The sequence below is a fragment of the Columba livia genome, chromosome 5 (genome assembly GCF_036013475.1).
Source record: "Columba livia isolate bColLiv1 breed racing homer chromosome 5, bColLiv1.pat.W.v2, whole genome shotgun sequence".
Lineage (NCBI taxonomy): Eukaryota > Metazoa > Chordata > Aves > Columbiformes > Columbidae > Columba > Columba livia.
In genome coordinates this window covers 46278269-46302604 of record NC_088606.1, presented here as the reverse complement: position 1 = coordinate 46302604, position 24336 = coordinate 46278269, and the positions used below count along the sequence as shown (strand labels likewise).

The following is a 24336-nucleotide window of genomic DNA, read 5'->3' as shown; positions in this document are numbered from 1 at the left end:
TCTTAATTAAATTATGTTTTGTGCTTTTCTGATGTCTTATGAGATGTGGGAACAGATACTTATGAAAACTTTTGCATCAAAAATCCCATTTTATTTTCCACCAGTGTTGTTTTCCATTGTCAATATTCTTACACTCTACATATATTAAGGCACATTAATAAATGAAAGTGGCAAGTCAGCTTGTCAGATATTTCATAAAGTACCATGAAAAATGATTTGTTTAGGATGAGTGGGCAAAATCTGTTTGTTCATAAATGTATGCATAGCATAGACAGACTGAAAGCTATCTGGGCTCAGAAATACACCACATAGCTAAGTTTTTGGGACAGCAGAGAAACTTCATGTTTTGGCACTTCATAGCTCAACTCTACCTCTTAACATGAAGGAAGAATCATTACAGTTATGCTGCGGGATGACAGCTCTTTAGCTTGCATATTCTTTTGGACTTCTGAAATACTAGCAACAAAAATGTCCATAGTTAAGACTTCAGGGGAGAGAGTCTCCACGAATACAATAGTTAAGCCTGGAAAGTGAGACTGAAATAAGCCAACCAAACAAGATTATGTATAGTTAAAAATAAAGCCATTAACTCTCCCTGTGAAACAACACTATGCTAAATTGTTATATGGCTGACAAGCTGATATTTTCATGAGTTTTAAGTCCCACAAGGACTTTCTTGGAAAGTTACTGTAAACTTATGGTTTGTATTCTGTAACTGGTCCACAAGAAGACAAGAAAATCCCTGTAAGTTATAGCCTCCAAATTCTCTTTCCCACCAGGAACGGGGTTGAAACTCAGTGCCGTCTAAGAAGTTCTTGAAAGATTTTCTGGAGACTCTGTATGAACACTCAGCATCAAAGATACGTGTTCCCATTCCCTATCAGTTTTCTGCCATACACTGGAGCTATGATATCCCTGGAACCCAAAAAGCTGATTGCATAGCAATATCCTAGCATGAATTACCTTTTTGGTAGGTCTTGGGAGGTGATGCTTCTCCTCATTTCCCAAACTACCCCTGGACCTCCTCATCCTATTAACCCATTGGAGACTGCTCCACAGAGCTGCCTGGACCCCCCCCCCCACAGCATTCACCCTGTGAAAGAAACAAATATTGAAAAACTGTGATGCAGCAATTAAATCTTGTAGTGACATAATTTGAAGACACTAGGAAAGAACAACTGAAGCAGACTAAAACATGATACAGAGCTGTCATCCCACTATCTGAGAAGGGAGGGGAGTTGTAAGATTATAGCATCCCCTCAATGTACTTGTTTGCATAATATAGTGGCTGAAGGCATAGTTAATTACAAGAGGACTTAAATACATAAAGATAAGCAGTGATTTCAAAGGCAGCAGTTAATCAATAATATTATCACCTAATCTTGCATATGAAATGCTTGCCTATTGGAAATGTCTATGTTTGTGCATGCTTAGCAGTAATAGGGAGGGTGTGTATGTTACTGCTATATTTCTGTAATTAGTAGTTTTATCATACTTCATAGAGCGTATGTTGGTAGAAATTAGGTCTTTCCATGTCATTAGCAGCAGTGAAATACAGACCTCTTGAGGGCAAGGTATATCTTCCAGCATTGGAAGTTAGAGTCCTACATGTACATTATGGTGAAAATGAAAATTGGAGAAAAGTTTAAAAATTAAATACTCTGCTAAATAATTTTTAAATTATAGACTGGATATATTACACCTGATTTCTCTTTCAGTCAATGAATAAATAAACTTTAGAATTAATAATAATGCATATAATTGTGCAGCTTGAAAATGCTGATAGGAATGAGATATAAAACAGGCATTTATTTCAAATATTTTAAAAACATGGCTCATTTACTGAAGAAAAATAAATTCTGCTGTCTCTTGTTTATGAAAAAAGATGACTGAGTAAATGCTGACTCCAGACAGCCCACAAGCCTCTGATTCTGCTTTTCAAAGACCTACCTGCTTTCTATTCCTCTGGCTTTGGCTGCCTAGCAACCTCCACGGAGCTTTCTTAGTCTTTACTAATTCTGGAGAGTTTTCGTTTATTTATTTATGAGAATCTTTATAAGGAGGATACAGAAACAAGGAACTGTTTGTTTCTTCTTTCTAACACTCAACTCCAAACATGTCACCTCAGTGTCTCAGTGGGTTTTGAAAGAGTTACCTACCACCTTGAAATCTTTTGGGAACTAAGCAAATCCCACTTTCTGTGAGACAAAAGCTGGGTCTTTGTAGGAAGCTCCTGATATAACAGGCACTGATATTTCTTGCCCTCCCTGTTGATTTGATTATTTGATAAGCTTTTTCACCCAGAAATACTAAGTATTTATGTAAACATCCTGTTTTTATGCAGTCTGCAGCTTTTACTTAACATGAAGACAGAGTTAGTGCTGCTATACGGGGTTATCAGCAGTTCCCATACAGGAACTGGAGGGTAATGGAGCTTAAAACCAATGTCCTGCTGTGCCTATGACTCATCGTGGAACAGTTTGGAAGTTATGGATGGGACTACTTATTATAAGTTGTTTGAAACTGGATCTGGACTGTGTCTCCCTGAATCAGCCATCAGCTTTTCATGGAAGGGCCTATTTCCTCAGAGGTAATTTTTCCTTTATTAATAGTCCAAAATTGAGGATGCCACAGAAAATATCGCTACACTACATGAAAAAATACCTATTTTCTTGACAATACTATTTGAACAGCACTTTGCAAATAATTTATGCCTTGATCAACACAGCCCTCTCCTCCAATCAGAAAGAAAAAAAATAGAGAGATGGTCAAATATGTGTCCTGGAGAGCCTAATAGGCTCTTCCAAATGATGCGGTAAAGACATGCCAAATGTTCACAGCTTGTGGCCAAATGATAGGGATGTTGTTTTTGTGTCTCACTACTTTTGACCCCTGAACTAGTTTGAAAAAGTTTGCATTTACTTCTGGATCAAACTGAAGACTGAAACATAACAAATCATAGTGCATTGAGACACAGCAATGTGCCTTGATCATTCCATTACATTTATTTCTGATCTGTAGCTTTGTTTTTGTATTAAGGAACATACAGGGAATCTGTGACAGAATATGAACCTGAAAACAGATGTCCTAACTTCCACTTTCTATTTCTTACCAACTGAGCTATATACATAAAGATAATGATGCATATAACGCGTTAACATTTGTAGGATTCTGGAAGCATTTGTAAATCTTGGTATTTACATATACTTAGACATCAATATTAATTTAACTCATATTTAACAGTACGAAATAAGTATAATTAAAAAGAAACAAACAAAGAAACAAAAACCCCTCCTTAATAGAGTAACAAGAAACAAAAATATATTGGATGGCATATCAGTGTCAAATAAAATATAAGCAAAGACATCAATGATAGAAAATTATTTAAAAATAACCTGCTGGTTTAAAGATCTTCATTTTTCAGAGGTAATTACAAACAGTGAAGACATCCATGGAAACTGAAATGTGCAAAATGATTAATTGAACAGGAGGAAGAAAGCTACTGGGTGTAAACAGAGATCTGGGATTTCTTTTTCTATTTAGGGACTTACTATAAAGAATTTCCTAAGTTGCTTTACCTCTAGTCATTCTACACAATTATGTAAGTTTGCAGTTCCCAGCAAATATCTTAATTTGTACTCCTGAGAGTTATCACAATACAAGTAAATTCCAAATATAATCCAAAATTAAGTAGTTATTTATTGAGAAGCAGTTTCCCCATATGTATGTTCATTTTTCAGCGTATCATTATTAAAGCAAAAACTGAGTGTGTTTCTCTCCCTTGTAAAGTATGATCATGATTTCACAGGCTGTTCAATGTTAAGGTAAAGTTTCTGAAAATAAACCTAATGAAGAGTACCAGAAGCATAGACCTACATGTCTGCTTTCTCACCTTAGTGAGAAGTCTGTTTTTAATAATTCAAGAACATGTAAATAAACAACAGAAGAGATTTTTTTGTTTCATATTTATAAAAAAAATTATTATATTAAGCTTTCCGACAGAATGATTAAAATGGGAATTGTACCAAAACAGCTACCAAAGGAAATCCTTTGGAAACAAGCAAAAAACAGAGAAATTATGTCTCTCAAGACATATGAAAAAATAAGTTGTAAGCAGACTCATCCTAAATTTCAAAGACTATAATTTGGTACAAAATCTACTATATTTACACTGGAAAATCTCACGTGCCATGCACTTATGCTTACAAAAAAAAAAAAAAAAAGTATACCAAAAAGACACTTCTTGTCTCCCTCTGTTCCCTGAAAGAAAAGAGATTCAAAATGGCTTAGTTTTCTGGATACAGACTACAACAAAATGAAATGTTGAAGATTTGGACAAAGGACATAATGAAGAAAATGAAGTGTTAGTAGGAAAAATATGAAAGATGTATTATTGTTGAGAAAAAAGTATAATATTTGCCTGAGTAACTCAGCAAGGAGAATTGCAAGAAATCTGCTGAAAACAATCAATATTATTAATCTTGTGCTTAGTTCCTTATTTCAAGAGCGCTGATTCTACTTCAGACTTATGCTAGTATGCTAGTAACTGATTAAAATTTGGTCTAAAATCTTTCAACAGTCCAAGAGGGTACAAAGAGAAAATGCTACTCCAGACAGTTTCTTAAACAAGGAGAAATGTCTTTATACAAATACTGTACTACCAGTAAATGTGAAGAAGTTAAATCCCACCTCTGAATAACTGCTGACTTACTGCACAGTAAAACTAGATATTGATGTTTTCTTGGTGATTTGGAAAGGCATTCTTGCTGGTTATCATTCCCTTCAATTGTTGACATGTTCTGCTATTTCAGAGTTCTATTTTATTTTGTATGCTTATCAGAATAGAACTTTTTTGTACTAAGGAACTGGCCAAACCTCCATAAACCTTGATTTTTTGTTGCGAGGTAGTAACTAAATTTTTTCCTGATATTTTAGCTTAATGAAATCCTAAGGATTATTCTCCTGCACGGGACCTATAATTTTTGTATATACTGCAGTTGTCATTTTTCTTCTTTCAAGAATGCCAGATGGAAAAACAAACAAACAAACAAACAAACAAACAAACCACCAAATAATAGTTGCATGTCTGGTATGTTAATATTTTTATACTTCTGCATTTGATTTAAGCAGATGGAGATTAGGTAATTCTGCATGTCTATCTCTCCAAAACAAGTTGTGTTAAGCAATATATACCAATTTCTAAAATAATATTCTCAGCTTTTCTAGGCGATCTGCTACAACAAAGAAATTCACTCATGCTTATTTATTGACTGGAAATTTTTTTGTACATCTAATCAATAAATGAGATAATCCACGTTGAAACAATCCTGTAGACTATTTGTTTTATTAAACCTAACTAATACAAAACTGTGAGTGATTCATTTCAAAGCAAGAGTACAGTGTGAAAAACTGGTCTAGTGTCTTTTTAATGTGAGTTTCTGTGCTCATGTTTATAAACATAAAATGTCATTAAAAATATTTCCACCTGCCAATGTTTCCGGCATTTTATGATCAGTTCTATTGACTACTAATAGTAGTCTCCAGATACTCATCTGACAAACAGCTGTTTAATTTATTTTTACTATGAAAGATTTGACCTGGTTTGTTCATCTATAAATCTAACAGATAAAGCTATAAAGCTAACAGATATCTAACATCTATAGCTAACATCTATAAAGCTAGCAGATTCTCTTCAGAAGTATATGGAGAATACAATTTGTCTTATACTAATGAACATAATGATTTTTCTTGTACTATACATGCTTAGCTACACATAATTGTTATGCCTGGGAGAATAATTCTAGGAAAGGGAAGTCTACTCAGAAATTCACAAGAATGTACAGTGTTAAAGCAAGGTCATAGCAAGGTCATTGTGACAAACTGCATTCAACAGGTAATGCAGAGAATGAACTAAATATTTATGCTTTTGTCACCTCAAAATAAATAGTGCAGCCCTCTTTATCAAGAATAATAGAACTTCAGTTGCTATCTTAATTTTTAACTAAATTAATATTACGCCATCCAATGATTATATAATCATTTTTCTGGACAAATTCTTATTATGAAATTAACAGAAGAGGCAAACTAGAACTCAGTTGTACTCCGGAAGTCAATATGGCTTCACTTGTCTGGTGAAACTACTGTGTGGAACACCTTAAGTAATTCCAGTTCCACCCAACAGAGGTAGCAATGCTCATACCACAACTGTACATCTCATTACAAAACACACACTTATGCAGTCATTATGATGATATTAAGTCTTGCTAAATTGATTGAATAATTGACACAGAACAGCACACAAAATAGTTCACTTTTAAGACATCGCACATATTGTCCAGCAGTCATACATGAAGCATATAGTTTTCTGACTGTGTAAATTTGTGGCATAATACACATTTTAAGTATTAATGAAGTGTTAAGCTGTACTCAGCAATATCAGTCTCAGACAGCAAAATCCTCAGATATTGGTTTGGAATAAGATCTGTATTGGGTCTCATAGAACTAAAATCTCATTTTCAACCTATAGCAATTTACCATGTTATCAACACATCATCATAAGTGATACAAAAAAACCCTCTCTCTTTATGAAATGTGCACAATGCTGAATTCATAGATCATATAAAGCTATATATGACTTGAATTTCAAAGGGGTTTTTATATACCATTTGTTAAACCAGAGCTTGTTGCCTTTTTCTAATGAGCAAGTAAGAAAACACGAGGGGTGAGTAAAATCACTGATAAGAATGTAAACAGTGTGTCACTATTTGCATGTATTACATCTAAACAAACTTGTAATTTTTTATGAAAATAGGTGGAGACTGACAAGCAAGGATTGATGTATAACTGATATTCCGTGCAACATACTGAGCAGAAATCACTGAAGCTTGCATTACTAGGAGGTGCAATACACTTTTAGCTGAAAAAAAAAAAAAACAGGGAACAATCCTGAAATTGCTATTGAAAACTGAAACCAAAACAAAGCAAAAACAAACCACAAAACAATCACTGTAAAGCCATTAGAGATCAAAATATTTTCCTTGAGCGCTATTGCAACAGTATAGTTTACTAGTCTACAGCAAGGCAGTTAAAAACATCAGTTGCTTTCCTGTCTGTAAATTGTTCATTAAATAACAACCTATTTCCCTTTGAAAATATAATTTCATTAATTTTCAAAAAATAAATAGAATTAAAAATTATGAAAATATATACATTGACTGATTACGTATCATTGGTCACACGGGTCGTATAGTACAACGTTGGTGGCTCAGAATGGATGATTCAGTTTTAATAGACAGAAACAGGACTGAAAAGCCTGAACCTCCTTTGGAAAAGGGCTTTAGACCTGCAAAGGACATCGAAATCCTTTTATTTCTTCTGAAAAGGATATGATATGGAAATAACCTCCAATTTAAAATTAGTTCTATTCCCTCAGAAGGGTAAGAAGGGAATCTTAGCTCTACCAGGGATGTTTGCTTTCTTCCTGTTATACTGATTACCATGATGTGAAAAATGCTTTCAGTTCTAGCTCAACATCCCATTTTTCCAAAACTGCCAAAACCAGATTCATGCAAAAGAAGCATGCACACATGCATAATGAAACAAACTGACAGAAAATGCCACAACCATAACCAAAGGCAGAGTTGACCTTTTTGAAAATACTATATTTATGACCTGCCCAGCCCCTCATTAACATATATGGACTCGACTTGTAAATTTTTGTCTCCAGAAAATGCAGTGCCATAAAGTCTAGGCATTTTCAGATTATAAATTTGGAATCAAGTAAAGTTAGTATCTGGTAGGCCTTATAAAGTCTCATAGCAGACTTAGACTTCACAAGCAGGTTCAGCCTTTTAGAAACTTTTGCAAGCAGAATTTTACCATCTGAAGTATTAATTTATTTTGTCTGTGAACAACAGCTGTACTTCAATTATCTATACATTAATGCCCCCTATTTGATTGCAAATGAGGAACTGTGATACTTTCAGGAATGTCCTCATTTTTTTTCTTCCTGTTTTTATTCTATACCTAGATTTAGTCTACATTTTAGTTCCACTGTAATGCATGTGTAATAATCTATGATTTTTTTTTAAGATTACTAAAAATCTAGGGTACTCACACATCCTAGGGAACAAAGTTGGTTGTTTAAATGACCAGGAGTGCAAGCATTCTTCTTTTGCATATAACCTAGCAGTTAAAGTATTTGGTAGGAAAAAAGGGAAACTCAGTTCAATTCCTGGTTCAGCTTGATGGGCTGAACTTCATTCAGCTCTTCCAGAAAAGAAGTCTATTTGCTAGACTTTGTGGACCTGAATCAGAGCCATGTTTGCTAGCTATGTAAAACTTCTAGGGCTAGAATGAAAAGGAGTGCACATGTTGGTAATCTAGCTTTGACAAGGTAGTACTGGGTTCCAGTTCCTTCATTTGTGATTAATACTTTTGTAGTTAGACCATATAAAAAGTACAAGTCCTTCTAGATCAGTAACTTGAATCTGGTCTGGAAATCAATTCTAGTCTATACAGTCTATGTTAGACATTGTTCAACAGAGCATTTCAAAGGCCTGAAAGTATCTTTGGATACTCAATACAATATATATACCTAGCATCCTGGAATACATTCCAGAAAACAGCGTTCATGTGTTGCTTAACAGCATACTCAAAGCATGAATATCCTTCAAACAGAGTTCAAGAAAAGATTCAAGCTCAGTCAAACCTACAGTAGAGAAAAACCCTGCTTTTTTGTTCTTGGTTGCCTAATCATACATCAAGAAGGATGAAATAGTTATAAATATTACTTAAATGTTTATAGGCTATAAGCTTAATCACTTTTTCAATTTCTGCCTGAACTTTCATAGCATTTCCCAAAAAAAGCCATTTTTATCCAAGATTAGGGAAAGTAAAAAAGAAAGAAAAATAATCACACCTTGTGTGACTGCAGTTGTACAGGAACTCATGGGGAAATCCCTCCATGGAACTGGTAATTGTGCTGTAGACCTGCTTAACTTGTCTGGCAGCAATGAACATAGCACCAAGGGACAGAGTTCAGAATACACTACATAAAATAAGATTTGGACCATATTTTAGCCTTGTATTCAATAATGTAAGGAAATCCACAATAATTCTTCTAAAGTCCTGAGTACAAAGAATAAGAACAAAAGAATGTCTAGGAACAAACCATTCAAACCTCTAATTCAAATGATGATCTATATGCAGCAAAACTTCAGCTAGGTATTGAAGTATTAAAGAAGAAATCAGATTTTTGATATAAAAATAGCTCTATAAATGTGAAACTTAAAACCAAAAAATACCCCCATGGATTTGTCCCTTTCTTCAAATGCTCTCCAGAAATAAAATTTATTCCTTGCCTGAGATCCAGTATAATGAGGCCAAGTTTCAACTCTGGAAGTAGATTTTTGTCCCCAAGCAATTAAAAACTCCTAAAACAAACAAATCCAACAAATTATGCTGCTATCAGAGTTTAGAAATGGAACTTCAGAGAAAATAATGTTTGTGACACATCTCTGTTTAAGATTGGTTTCAGTGGTTCAGAGAACTCTTAAGTTATCTCAGGAAGAATTTTGGATGTCTTACTTTCAGAACATTCTCCACATTTTTCCCTGACATATTTCCCCCAATCTGTGGCCCAGAATTCACAAGTAGTGACTTAAGGAACTGAACTCCTGACACAATCATGTGGAGAGAGTAATTCCAACATATGCAGTTCTCCATCTATTCTCTTGGCTGATGCGTTATTACCTTCAGAGTCTGCATCTTTCTAAATCTATATCATGCAATCCAATCATAAGCCGAAAACTCATTACTGCTGACTTGCTAGTTGAAAGAGTAGCAGGAATACTTGAAACACATCCCTAAACTACAACACAATCGCAGTTTTAAATGACATTCAGGATTTTTTGTTTGGTTGGTTGGTTTTTGTCACTGCCAAGAAGTTTAACACAATTTGTGAAAGCTTGGAAATGGTAATGCCTTTTTATTCATATTTATTAATTAGAAAATCAATATTAAGCAAAGAACATGGACATATAGTTCTGGAAACCAGATTTAGAATGAGATAGAAACTTTCAAACTGCTTAATTTCTATGCTAAAAGAATAACCAGTGCAGAGAAAGAATACCTCATTTACAAACAGTCATTCCATTCTTTGCTTATCAGTTAAGGTTGTCAAGAGAAATGCCATAACACATAACTGATGTTCGCTCCAGTAGGAAAGGCAATGAAAACAGAACATTTTATAAACATCTCCAAGGAACTGATAAGGTATGACTGTAGTTATCTTCATCAGAGGCACAGACAAGAAGCTTCTCTACCATCACTCCTTTTTCTTTTTTTTCTTTCTTTTTTTTTTTTTTTTTTGTTTTGGTTTTGTTTTGTTTTGTTTTGTTTTGTTTGGCATATGTCATCTTCTATATACTGCAAAAAAGAGTGCATTGAGAGTTTCTTCCTCCTAAATATATGCTGCAAAATAGTTCCTAAGGAAGAACCAAATTAATTTATATATTCATCATTAAACTGATTCCTGACTGCTTACTTCTTTCAAAGGTTTGAAGTTGCTAATATCTAGAAAATGTATTCTACTTTCAGAGAAAGAGTTCTCTGTTTTTGTATAAGGAGGCTGCAAGTTCTACATTGTATCTTCCTTAAGTTCCAGGTGATCAGAGACAGTGAGACAGCCACAAATGTAGCTTTCTTGAGTAGTCATAAATATGCTAAATAATACAGCTTAGATTGACTGACTTTTCCTATGCGTGAATGACATTTTCAGAAATGAAACAATTATTGAGCTAGTCCATGGGCTTGTTGCTTTTTTGTATCACACATACAGGTAATGTTTCCTATTTCCATCCTAAAAAAAATATGCATAACACACAGAAGGATTTTGCTGTACTGCAGCCATGGTAGGGTTATTTAAGCAAATGAAAATGTCTTCTTAAGAGGTGGTTTCTTTCTGTGCTCATTCACAACAGAGAGAAATAGAGCTAATGCTATGGTCTTATGAGTGCTTTATGCATTCTGACAAACCAAACGAGGTTTGTCAGGAGAGGCTCTAGGCAGCATGGAAGTGCTGCAATTTTACATCTCATTGATTACCACAATGGGAATTGAACACAGTACTCTGCTTTCCACATGATGTCAAAAATACTTTTGCAGACCTCAGAAAAATATTCAGGTACTCCAGTAGAGTTAAAATGAGGAAAAACAACTTTGTACAGCATTGTTTCCTCATTAATTGAGTCAGGCCCATCTGACCTTTACAAAGGCTAATAATAAAGCAATAAGGTGACACACAGTAAAGCATGTCATTCTGTGAGTAGTTCTGCAATAGGTTACATGGAACAAAAGGGCAGTTCAGTGCCTCAAGGCTTTGGAGATACACATATTTTGTGGTAAGTGCATCCTGTACACTGCTGGCATTATACAGAGTATGTGGGAATGCATGTAACAACAACAAAAAAAAAATCAAAAGAACAAGGACCTAAAAAAGATGGTAAGAAAATTAAGATTTTATTATTACTGTCACACTACCTCAGTCATTGACTGGTTTGATGTTCTGGAGAGGTTTTCTGTGAAATGTTCAGGGACTAATTAATTTTATTGCTTTTATAAAAAAAAAAAAAAAAAAAAAAAAAAAACACAAAAAAAACCAAGTATTTCCTTCTCTCACATATTCAGTGACTTGTTTTTGCTACATCCTGCAATCTGCATCCACAGAATATTACCACTTTATTATGGGACGGACTCACATTCTAAGCACAGCAAAACAACTCTAAAACCACACAGAATAATCTACAGTGACAGCAGTAGAAGTCTGTTGTACTCAGAGATTGCAAGTGACATATGTAGTGCCATGTGCTAAGCAAGCTGTGACAGTCAATAACCCTTTGAGGTTCCTAGCAACCTTCAGCAGCATTCAGTGGGAAGAGAAGATTTTCAGCAGTCTACAAAATTAAATTTGTAATAAAACCATTTACTCAGAAGCAATCCTAGCAGCCCTCAATGCTCCTTAAAATCAGGTAGATGAAAGTATACTTAGCACGAAAGAAATGCAAGTCCTTAGCTACTAACTGGAATCACAGTGTCAAAACCAACTTAATTAATAAATTATGTCTCTGTATTAAAAATAATAACAGTTTTATAGAAGTTCCAGTAGACTGGTTACCAAACTGCAAATCAAAAGATCAAAGTTCCAAATTTCATCATGCTTTTCTGATATTTTAACTATATTCTATCCATATAGGAATACATATATCAATTTTATACATGTACATCCAATTAATACACGTTTTCAAAACATATACCATACAAGCAACTATTAGTATAAGAGGCAAATGTAATCAATGGAACTTGAAACAATAGAAAAATTGAAAAACAAGTTTCAGCAAGTTAATGACATCTGTGTCACTCTCACCAGGAATATATAATCACAGGAAGCTGGATGCAAAAATTAAACACAAGCACTCATAGTGACTCCCATTAGAACATACAGGGATCTATGTATCAGGTAAAGCTGCATGACAAAGAAACATGCTAGTTGAAAAAAAAAGCAAAACTCAAATTACACTCAAATACTACCAAGCAGACAATAATAACTAAGCTACTGGATATGTAAGGGTAACTCGTAGTTTGATCAGCAGCAGAATAGAGAAATCTGGGAAAAGAAGGTCCCTCTTCCATCCCAAACACAGCTTTTAAGAATTCACAAGTGTCTGTTCCCTGCCTGAGAAGGGTATGATAAAAGGAACAGTGCACTTAGAATTAATATAAGTAATCTCATCCATCACCTTAAGGACACAAAAATGCAAGAATAAATTTGGTTAAAATATATCCTCTTGGATTTCTTGATCCTGTGATATGAAGTAAGATAAAGACAAAAAAAGAAAGACTCAAAGAAATACAGTGATGGGCCAAGGCTCCTGATGCCAGTTGAAAAAAAATTGTTGAAGATAAGAACAAAAGTAATCCGCTAGCCAAAACCAGCAAGCATTTACTTTTTCTGTAATAAAAAAAAAGTGCGGTATGCACAATGGCATCTGAGACAACCCTTCTTACCTACTGGTTATTGGTCTGATGGAGAGGCATTAATTCCAACTGTAACACTAATTACATGTTTATCAACCTTAGGTTATATATATGTTATGCTAGTTACCTGTCACCTACTACTTCATGAAGTAATGTTGCTTTTCAGAACATAGCTCATTATAAACGTATTGCAATACTGAGCACACAAAACACACTTTTCTATTATTTTCTTTGGTTTTGTACATGGCATATATGTATATAAATTAAACCTTATAATACCTACAGCAGATTAAAGTCATTAGACACAAAAGATTTTTAAAATTTAAAAATAAATAAATAAATAAAAATAATAAAGGAGCGCATTTAAAATTTCAATTAATTCAGTTTCTAACACCGATAATAATTATTAGATTGGCTATTCTTCACTGGATCTGACCAATTATACTTTTGGCTTCAACTGTTCCAAATGGCCATCAGCTGCCACAAGATGCCTGACGTGATGATAATAGTCACTGTGAGTTCCATAAAGAAAACAGGGAAATTTGGGCCATGGAAATTTAATTAATATAGTGCTTACACAGAGCAATGTATTGGAATACCACAGGATAACAGAATGGCTGAGGTTGGAAGGGATATCTGGAAATCATCTGTTTCAACTCCTCTGTTCAAGCCCACAGACTGAGTGGCCTCCAGCCCTGTACTGGTACATGGAAATTTATTCCTCAGGTGCAGAACTTCTCCATGTTGAACTTCATGAAGCTCCTGTCAGCCCATTTCTCCAGTTTTTCAAGGTCCCTCTTTATGATAGCACAACACTCTGAATATGCAAACGTAACATATTCTTGGGTCACTTGTTTAAGACACTGCAGATTTTGTTTCTTCTCTTATTTTTCTGGGAAATATGTGAAATATTAACACTTTGTCATTTTTTTTGCCATTTACTGAATAGATAATATATACATTATCAGATTTTTTAGCAGAGACAGAATTTGTTGTTTCTTTCTGGAAAGTATCACATTACAGATACTGCTACAAAAAAACCCACTGCAGATTAGTCTCAAAATGAATACTCTTAATCTGTACACATTAAGTCATGATTGTATAAAAAATGTAATATAATAAATAAAATATCTGTAATCTTAACTTGATGCTATACTGCAAGTCTAGGGGTCTAAAGGACTGAATTATATAGCCAAAGTGGTTTGTTTATTTGTTTGTTTTGGTTAGTTGATTGGGATTTTTAATAGAAGACGTTAACTAAAGAGCTGGTTTTAACTTTGATTTTGGCTACCCAGTGATGGAAATCTTATGACCTCAACTTCAGAGTTACTGAACTCCCAGTGAGTTCAAAGTTATATCAGCATTTCATAAATCCAGACATTGTAGAAATTTAAACTTGGTTACTTGCATGCCAACACATCCAACGCAGACCATTAAAAAATATAGGGCAGTCCATTCCTTGAAAAATGGATCATATATTTTTAACCAACTTCTAAGAAGATGCATGATAATTATTAGCGAACATCTATAAAATATTTCATAAATGTAATTCTACAGAACTGCTAAGTTTTATTATGCTGTTATCCACATTATTTTGTATTTAAAATAATCAAAATTATGTAAAGCAGGTATGAAACTTTAAATAATTTAAAAACTTTAAAAGAAACATCCATTCCAAATACAGATACGCTGAATCTCATTTATGCTGCATTAAAGGCAGTCTCACTAAGAAGCCAAATAACTGTTGCTTGCCCCTGTTCTTCTCCTCTGAAAAAAAAATCATTGTCTATGAGGAGGAGACACTGTCAGTCACCACAGCCTTGATCATATGTATTTCCTGCACCTGGAAGAATATTGGATTCAAAGCAATATGGGAAGACCAAGAAATTTTACCAGTATACTTCACACTAACCTAGTCTATCATCTTCACTCTGTACACTACATGATTCTGATGCAATCATGGGTGTAATATCACCATAAGTCTAGTAATCTTGTAATCAAAATGATATCAACAAACAGGATATTCAGAGATGGAAGAAAAACTTATTTTAGGAAAAAAAGACTAGTCCACCACCACTGCTAAATATCTGAAGATTATAGATCTTGAGGAAGAAAATCTTTAGTTAGCATGGCACAGGGAGAAAGAAACTCCAAGAAACTAGTAATAGTATAAAATGAAGGTAGTAAGCTGAATGGTAGCAAAACATTTCATGAGACTGAAATCTATCTAACAAAGGTATAATTGTGTTAGGTGAGAACATGTGGAAATAGAATAGACCAAGCATGAGACAGCAATAAAAAATTGTAAGCGGACCACATCACAGAATCACAGAATAACAGAATGTTAGGGATTGGAAGGGACCCTGAAAAATCATCTAGTCCAATCCACCTGTTGGAGCAGGAACACCTAGACGAGGCTACACAGGAAGGCGTCCAGGCGGGTTTTGAATGACTCCAGAGTAGAAGACTCCACAACCTCCCTGAGCAGCCTGTTCCAGTACTCTGTTACCCTCACTGAGAATAAGTTTCTTCTAAAATTTAAGTGGAACCTTTTGTGCTCCAGTTTGAACCCATTACCCCTTGTCCTATTGTTGGTTGTCACTGAGAAGAGCCTGGCTCCATCCTCCTGACACTCACTGTTTATATATCTGTAAACATTAATGAGGTCACCCCTCAGTCTCCTCTTCTCCAAACTAAAGAGACCCAACTCCCTCAGCCTTCCCTCATAACGGAGATGCTCCACTCCCTTAATCATTTTTGTTTCTCTGTGGTGGACTCTCTCCAGCAGTTCCCTGTCCTTCTTGAAATGAAGGGCCCAGAACTGGATGCAATATTCCAGGCGTGGTATCACCAGGGAAGAGTCGAAGGGAGGGAGAACCTCTCTCAACCTATTAACCACTCCCCTTCTAATACACCCCAGGATGCCATTGGCCTTCCTGTCCACAAGGGCACAGTGCTGGCTCATGGTCATCCTGCTGTCCACCAGGACCCCCATGTCCCTTTCCTCTACACTGCTCTCTAATAGGTCATTCCCCAATTTATCCTGGAACCTGGGGTTGTTCCTATGCAGATGCAAGACTCTACACTTTCCCTTGTTATATTTCATTAAATTTTTCCCCACCCTACTCTCCAGCGTGTTTGGTCTCGCTGGATGGCAGTACAACCTTCTGGTGTGTCAGCCACTCCTCCCAGCTTGGCGTCATCAGCAAACTTGCTTATAGTACTCTATTCCTTCATCCAAGTAATTGTTGAATATATTGAATAATACTGGCCCCAGTACTGACCCCTGAGGCACTCCACTAGATACAGGCCTCCATGGAAGGCTAAACCACCTATGATTGCCTTATTTGTCTTTGAGATTACTTCTATTCTATCATTCTGGAGCACCTCTAGATTTTAACACCTCTTTCTCTTGTCTTCAATTTCCCTTCCTCTTCCTTTTAAAAGAGCTATCAAAATAGATGTGACTTCATTTCCTTGCCATTGTATAATCACTGTGTTTACCCTAATATTTTAATATTTGATTCTATATATCTGAAAACCTGTTTTAAACAACATTTGGACACAATGTTCAACATTCTTCCTTTATAAGGTAGCTTTCTGTAACCACATGATTTTTATAAGGTCACCTATCACAATAGTATCTCAGTGACCTTATTAAAAAACAGATGAATGGATGAAAAAAGATTTAGACTGGAGAAAATGCTAAGTGTCATGACTGTTTACCACATCCTTTCATCCACATAGTTTTTTCACAAAGAGTAGACTAAGGCTCTTCTGAAATGAGTGAAAAGTCTACAAGCCTGCAGGCATTTTATAGAAAAGATTTAGTGCTAACACAAGTCTATAAAGCAGGATTCAAAAGCTTTTGATGCCAGAAGAAAATTAATACTTATATCTCTTTGTTTCAGAAAAATCAAAATAGTTTTGCCTTTACTGGGAAACTGTATTTTAGATACCAGAAATATCTATTATCTGTAAATCTTTGCTGAAAAGCTCTAAATCTGCTAAAGTGGAAGTGCAGTAAATTTCTAGATTTTTTTTTGTCATATTCACATTTTTTCAATACTTTTTTCAAACATTTTCAAATGTCAAAGGCAAAGGGAGGAGAAACACTGATAGCCACTAGTATCCTAACACTGCGTTTTCTGTCAACATCTGCTAATATTAAAAGTCTCCACTAACAGCACCCCTCTTGATGTTGTTATATAATGTTTATATTATCATTTTTTCAATACAAAAATCAGTATCTACTTTTAGAGTCTCCTGCCATATGTGTCTAAAATATAGGATTTTTGTATCTCAGTCCCCTCAACACCCAGTCTTGACAAATGGGAATTTCATATCATTTTGCAAAACACCAAAGATTTTGGTCCCAAGTAAGGAAATGAATAGCAAATAGTATTAAAAGACATTTTCACTTTTCATTCAGTTTTCCTAGCTTGCATTTTACTTGAGGTCTGTAATAAAATACTTAATTGGGGATTTAGCTGTCTACTGCCTTTTGGTGGGGTACACGCAACAGTAATATTTATCTATACATAGTTGTTTAACTGACTTGAGAGCATTTGGTGTGTAAGAGCAGGATGTTTTAGAGGATATAAATCTGTTTGCATTTGTTTCTGCACATGTAATCACATGTGAGGCATAATTTAAGGATTTTTTTTTGAGTCTCAGGATCTCCTTTCCATTTCAACTCAAGGAAAAGAAATATTTTTGATTGACAGTCTGAAAGTATGATTTGGACTGATAAATTTCACTCTTTCACACACTTCACTAAATTCATCTTAATTGCTGCATAATCTGGTGAAAATCAAGAATTGGTAGACTGCAGTAAAGACACACTGGAGAATGAAACAGCAGGGGTTTTACATATCTGGGACTGAGCTACATAGTGTACACATGGGAAAAATCATGTGATAGAAAAGGTTTACAGTAGGAAGAACGGACATACAAGCTCATGGCTCACTGACACTTTGTGTTGTAGGAACCTGCATGGAGCAGGAATTCTGGAGGGAAAAATTCCAGAGTACTTGGAATTGAATCTATTTGTGTATCCCTGAAAAGTTATATGTACTGAAATAAGTTTGGGAAAAAAATCATCATCACATACAATACTGCTAGTATTGCTAGTCCACACTAAACACTAATTTTGTTTGAATTCTAAGGAGATTTTTGAGTTTGGGTTTGTGTATTTGTAATACAATAAAAGGAAACTTTGAAATTCAGGCAGGAAAAAAAAAAAAAAACAAAAAAAACAAACCACCACAACACTTGTATTTCTTTCTGATAAATATGAAGAAGTGTTTCTTAAAAATTTGAACTAGTCACACAATTTAATACAAAATTAGTAGATGTTTTATTCAGATCTGATCTGTATCTTTTTTCTGTTCGTGAAGGAAGAGAGAAAAAGAAACAGTCAATAATATCTAGCTGTACCACACACATGCTTACGACATTGCAACCAAAGTAGAATTGTTCACTTACTATTTCAAAAACACATCCTGACACTCTGGGCTGGATGAGCTGTTCTCTTGTGTGATAGATTTTCTTCTGTTTCTTCCAGTGCAGCCCAGAGCACTTCTGAAAAACTATAAGCTTGAAGAAAATATTATACACAAATCTTTAGAATTGCCAGTTATCTTTCCTGATACTTTCCATGCCTAATACAACAACAACAACAAAAAACTGATGCATCTACAAGACGGAATTTTGTGGAAAGTACACAAAGACTGAAATAATGAGAGAGAATTAAGAGACATAAAACCTGCTTTACCTGAAGATCCAAAGAATGGAAAAGGCATGGATACCGTAGTCAAGTAGAATGCGGTGGTTTTCTTTTTCTGGTAATTCACATAACGTTTACCACCTCTTGGGATAGGTATTGTGAGACAAAAGAATTATTACCTCAGAAAAAACAAATGAATTAGCCTAACTTGCCTCAAAGGTTTGGTCATTTTTCAGGGGCAGAAATTATTCCCTCCACCCAGGCTCATGTTAGGCTAAATATAGGGAACATAATGCACAGTTATCCATTATGCCTCTTATGTATTGACTGAAGAGGAATTTTTCTGAAAATGCTAGATTTTATTATAGAAAAAGGTTTTTTGGTCTCTTTACTGACCATGGAACACTTTAAAAAGCTGTTTTACAATAAGTTTCGATTTGGTAGTCTTTCTCTTTTTTTGATCAGATGATTTGCAGCAGGTTCAGGCAGCCAAGAGCCAGTCCACAGAGCAAAATATGTGAGTGGCAAAACTGGAGTAATGATACAAATATAGACTTGCACTAATAAACATAAGAAGCCAAATAAGAAACGCAGCAGCAGAGCACTCTGCAATTGGATCCTTGCACTGCTATGCTCTAGGCCTAGAAAGGCAGCTCCTGCCAACAGCTGGAGTATCAAGAATAATTGCCATTGATTGTATACTTACTATTAGAATGGACAGTAATAACAAAATACTGAAGACATTTCTCTTTATCACACAGCTGCAAAAGAGAAAAATTATGTGATTCTACTAAGACACATGTACAAAATAATGTCTTTTAAAAATCACACATTTTTTTCTTTAGTGAAAAAGGGAACTCTAATTTATTGAATCTAGAAAGAAGCAAACTAAACCCAGAACCACATCTTCAAATACCACTACTTATTTCATCAGCTGGAAGAAGAGGATTCTTAGAAATTTAGGGACTGTGTCAACAGAAATATCTTGAAGGTCAGGAAATGCAAATGTTTGCAACTACCATGGCTTAAAACAGGCTGAGATCAATCTGGCTGAGTAGCAGCCCTGAGAGAAAGAACCTGGAGGTAATACAGGATGCCAGGTTCAACACAAGCAATTTCATTGAACACTGCCTACTGTTACTCTAAGTGTCAAAACACATACTACTTTGTTAGAAGCACAATGGCCAGTTCATGGAGGGAAGTTATTAACTGTCCTTCTCTACTTGGCATTAGTGAGGCTTCATCTAAGATACTGCATCAAGTTTTGGGCCCCAGATTACAAGAAGGATATGGAGAAATGGAAGAGGGCTCAGAGGAAAGCTACCAAGAGTGTCAGAGTCTAGAGCACATTTCTAGGAGAAGAAGTTGAGAGAGCAGGGCTGGTTTTGTCTGGCAGAGAGGAGGTTAAGAGGTGCTGCACTGTTGGCAGCCTACAGTCATCTAAGGGGATTTACAAAGATGACCACAGTGAACTCTTTTCAGGAGTAACATCGAAAAAGGGGCAACGGCCAAAATTTGCAAGAGTATTTAAGACTGACATTAGGAAAAAAACCTCCATTAGAAAAGTGTTTCTGTGATTCTGTGATGCAGCACAGAAGCAAGATGGCTGTGGACCATCTGTTCTTGAAAGATTCTACAACTAAACTTGACAAAGTAAAGGCTAATTTGATGCAGTGGCTTATGACAGCCCCAATTCAGGTGGCAAATGGTCTTGATGATTGCCAACCAATATTATCCCAATTCTATGAAGTTATAATGGTAGAAATACTTGCACAGACATGTTCACAAATATTTTCTCTTAAATACACAAGGAATCAAATAAAATTTCCAAGAATTAAATGACTAGAAATGTAACAATTTTAGGTAGTTTAAAGGATCTTTTTAGGCACTCTAGTTTGAAAAAAAGGTCCTGAAAATAGATAAAAAATAAGCTTTTTGTTATCTAATGTTTCAATTTACGGAAATGGACACAGGTGAAAAACTTCACAGTTTGGGGCTTTTACATAGGCATGGATCTACTTTTATAGGTGTCATAAACTAAATTTTATATGTGATTTAATCCAACATTATGCACAATAATTAGAAGTTAAAAATTAATAACCACTATTTGGAAATAAGAGAATGCTTAGTTTTAAAACCATTCTCATTTGTTTAATAACCTTTCCCAAGGTCCTAGAAGGTTCTGAACAACTACACCCTCTAATGACTTCGTAATCAAATTTTGCACTTGGCTTGTTATAGCAACATGCATTTCTCTTCTATGGTTCAGTGCTGCATGGTAGAGAGACCTAGTCCTGATACAGTAAAGCACCCTGACTCCTGCAGGTTGTATCTAGATCACAGTCTCTAGCTATTTTCTTTTCAGTAAGGATGATAGAAGAAGTGAGTAGAATAAAGTCTTAACACTGCTTCCTAACACAAAAGCAAGTTACTAAAATGAACAGATTGGAATAAATTGTTTTCCTTATGGATTAAGGCATCTTCTGAGTTAGAACTGTAAATAAATCATAATTTTCTTCCTGGAATTCTTCTTGGATATTCCTTCCCTTACTGAAGGAGCCAAACAACTGTTCAGTCCAGCTTTTAATTTACTCCCATCTGTATTGTCAAGTCCTGCACAATAAAATAATTTGAATTTTCAAGCTGGGTTATTCACATGGGTATAAGTTTTATGATCATGAACTAAACGTTCTTTTTAATACACTTTTTTGCTTTTACAAAAACATTTAATTTAACATTATTTTAAGTGGATTTTTTTGTTGATCCATTTGTTATTAATTAGCAATAGCTTTCTATCTAAATAAGGATTTATAATAATGACAATACATGTAATACATTCTAAATTTTGCTGCAGTTATACTGCCCCATACAGAAGCAAGCAAGAAATGTTTGCCTTTTAATAAAAGGGTACCATTTAACATTAGTATCTATGAGTTACTGCATCTTGATGAGTCCGGAACTCCTTCAGTTCATTTTATCTATACAACTACCCAGAACAGTAGCAGAAGCAATGGAAAAAATTACAGGAAATGAAAATGTTTTCTAAGAATTAAAATGGTATTTAATGCCTTTGGAGGATGAGGAAGTAAAGGGGGAAATGGATCTTTTAATGTGTCAGGGCTCTCTGTTTGGAGTTAGGATCGAATGCATCCATATGAACAATGAGAAAAATTACTTAATGACTTTTGATTTAACTTTCTTGGCCAGCTCTAAGACACTGCAAAAGAAACCCAGCTGTTTCTTGATTGCACATTCGATATTAAATGGTGTTATATTTTGCTAGGTACAAAGTAGAGAGTTACACACAAGTCAGTTAGTACGTATGTTCTCTGTAATACTCTGATGTTAGCAAAATTAAAGTAGATTTTATAAAAGAATCCAGGTAACGAATGAAGATAAAGTACACCATGGAAATTCTGTGTATGTCACTCTAATATATTTTTATACAGCAGTATTGGACTTCAGGTGCATGTATTGTGTATATCTAGATTGGATCTAGCAATAAATGCAATTGCACAGTTAAGCTAAACTACATTTATCTATTCTATTTATTACTAGTAAGTGTTCGCAAAGCCTGTATGACAGGACTGCAAAATGATCATTCACCTTCTAGTTTATTCAAATACACTGACATATAACCTAGCAACATAACCTTTGAAAAGGCAAATGTAAAACCAAACTACACTAATTCTTCTTTATTTGAAAGACAGGTCTGATTAAATACGTTATTTACTTCATGATAGGAGTCAACATTTTATAATGGTGTTGCAGGAGTTCAAATCCGTGAAAACTGCAGCTATTGAAATTCTTTGACAAAGGCAAACTATGTAGGTAAACATGTTCAGATGTAGGTTTAGTTGTCTTACCCAAAGAACTGAAGTTTGGGGGTTTCAGTTTATACTCTCTGATATCACAGACAACGGTGGTAGCTAATTCCTATGCCTTGTGGGATACCAGTGATAAAGAAACTGGAAATACAAAGTCCATAAAATTTAAATTAAGGACTCTTTGTCCCATGGCTTTAATACTGTGTATCTTCGTTCTTTGAAGATAGTTCAGCCCAGGTCATTACTTTTTACTTTCAGTCATGGTGTATAACAACTGTTTCTCATTTACTCATTCACATTTATTCAAGAAGAATGAAACTAACTAGGAATAGAAATTTAGACTCTTTGGGTAAGCTTTTGGTAGCATGAGCCAAAATCTTTAAAAGGAAATTTACCTTTTAAAAATAGTATTTTTTAAATGTCAGCTCTTCCAAAACATTGTGGATTAGGATTTTTAAAATACATATAAATTCCTATTTTGGCACCGACTTTTTGAGGGGTGAGAAATGTTCAATTTAATTTACATTCCATCTGGTAATAGGAGCTTTCTTCTAAAGAAGATTGATGGGCTGATCACATTTCAATGCAAGAATGTATCGTTAATTAGAGCCAGCATTTTCCATTCACTTCTGCTGTAGCTAGGCAATACTTGTTCAGAAGAATGTTCTGGTTTTTCACCCATATTTAGAAAATGTATTATGTACTATGGTGACATTAGTCTGATTCCTGCCAGATATGAACAAAAAGGCAACACAACATTAGATGATTTTAGTCATAATGATACTGTTTAGTGGAATCACAATAATGCAATGCTAGGTTTTCACAGCAGTCTGGAGTTGTGGTAGGATACTAATTTCTTGACATTACAGCACAATTATTTTCATTTATGGACTCAGAGAGTGGAGGGAAACCTGCCATGCTAAAATTCAAAGCAATCCTTTAGCTTTCTGCCTTCAGTCCACTGTTGTATATATACTATTACCATAGTAGTGGACCAACTCTGGTATTACGGAAGAGGCAAATCAGATGGATTTGCAAAACTGATTAACATTGTCCGGGATTTTTAGTTGAAGCATTAAGAAAGGGAGTATATGATGTAGGAGAGTCATGTCTGAAGCAGATCTGCTTTGTGCAATGCAAACTAAAGCAAAATACAAAAAAAAAAAGAGTACCATCTCGTTCACCAACTGGACTTTAGGCAGACATTTCTTAACCTAACACCCACCACAAAAAAAAAAAAAAAAAAAAAAAAAAAACACACCAAAACAAACAGTATGTTTGTAAGATAGAGTATCAACTATTTTCTTTAAATTCCTAGACAGTCATGGCTCTGACTCATCCAGTTTACTCAGTTAAATAAAATGTGACCCCGTGGGAGTGGCTTGTTGCAAAATTTGCCATATCTTCTGCCTTGAATGTGAGAAATGAATTCTGAATATGTGGACAATTTCTCTGTTATTTAGTTCATTAGCTGTTAGGTACCTCTATATAACTTCTATCCTTATCACTCTGACAACATGGAATTTAAGCAATGCACACAATTTTGATGAAGGTTCTGAATGAATGTGAACTTTTTCCAGGACTTTTAAAAGAGGATTAAGTAATGCTAAAGTAAGAAAAAAATCCCACCACACACACACACAAACAAAAACCAAAAACAAACGGAATAAATATGAGATCAGTAAACAATGAAGCAATTTGCCAAAGCTATTCAAAGCACCTTTCAAAAAAAAAAAAAAGACAAAG

The 24336-nt window shown here is 34.8% G+C and overlaps 1 protein-coding gene across 46 annotated transcripts in view; it reads right to left on the bottom strand.

Moving 5' to 3' along the window:
• The window catches only part of LRRC4C (leucine rich repeat containing 4C), a 611011-nt gene that overhangs the window by 84857 nt on the left and 501818 nt on the right, over window positions 1-24336 (bottom strand). For 24 of the 46 annotated variants that reach the window (XM_065064799.1, XM_065064798.1, XM_065064803.1 and 21 more), the window contains 2 exons: window positions 18812-19524; window positions 18523-18633 (listed from right to left, as the gene is read on the bottom strand). The exons of 12 other annotated variants lie outside the window; for them this stretch is intronic. The gene's annotated coding sequence lies outside the window, so the exon portion shown is untranslated. Of the gene's footprint in view, window positions 1-8920; window positions 12109-18522; window positions 18634-18811; window positions 19525-24336 lie in introns of those variants that run through there. 10 more of the 46 variants (XM_065064797.1, XM_065064788.1, XM_065064785.1 and 7 more) reach the window with 5 other exon arrangements.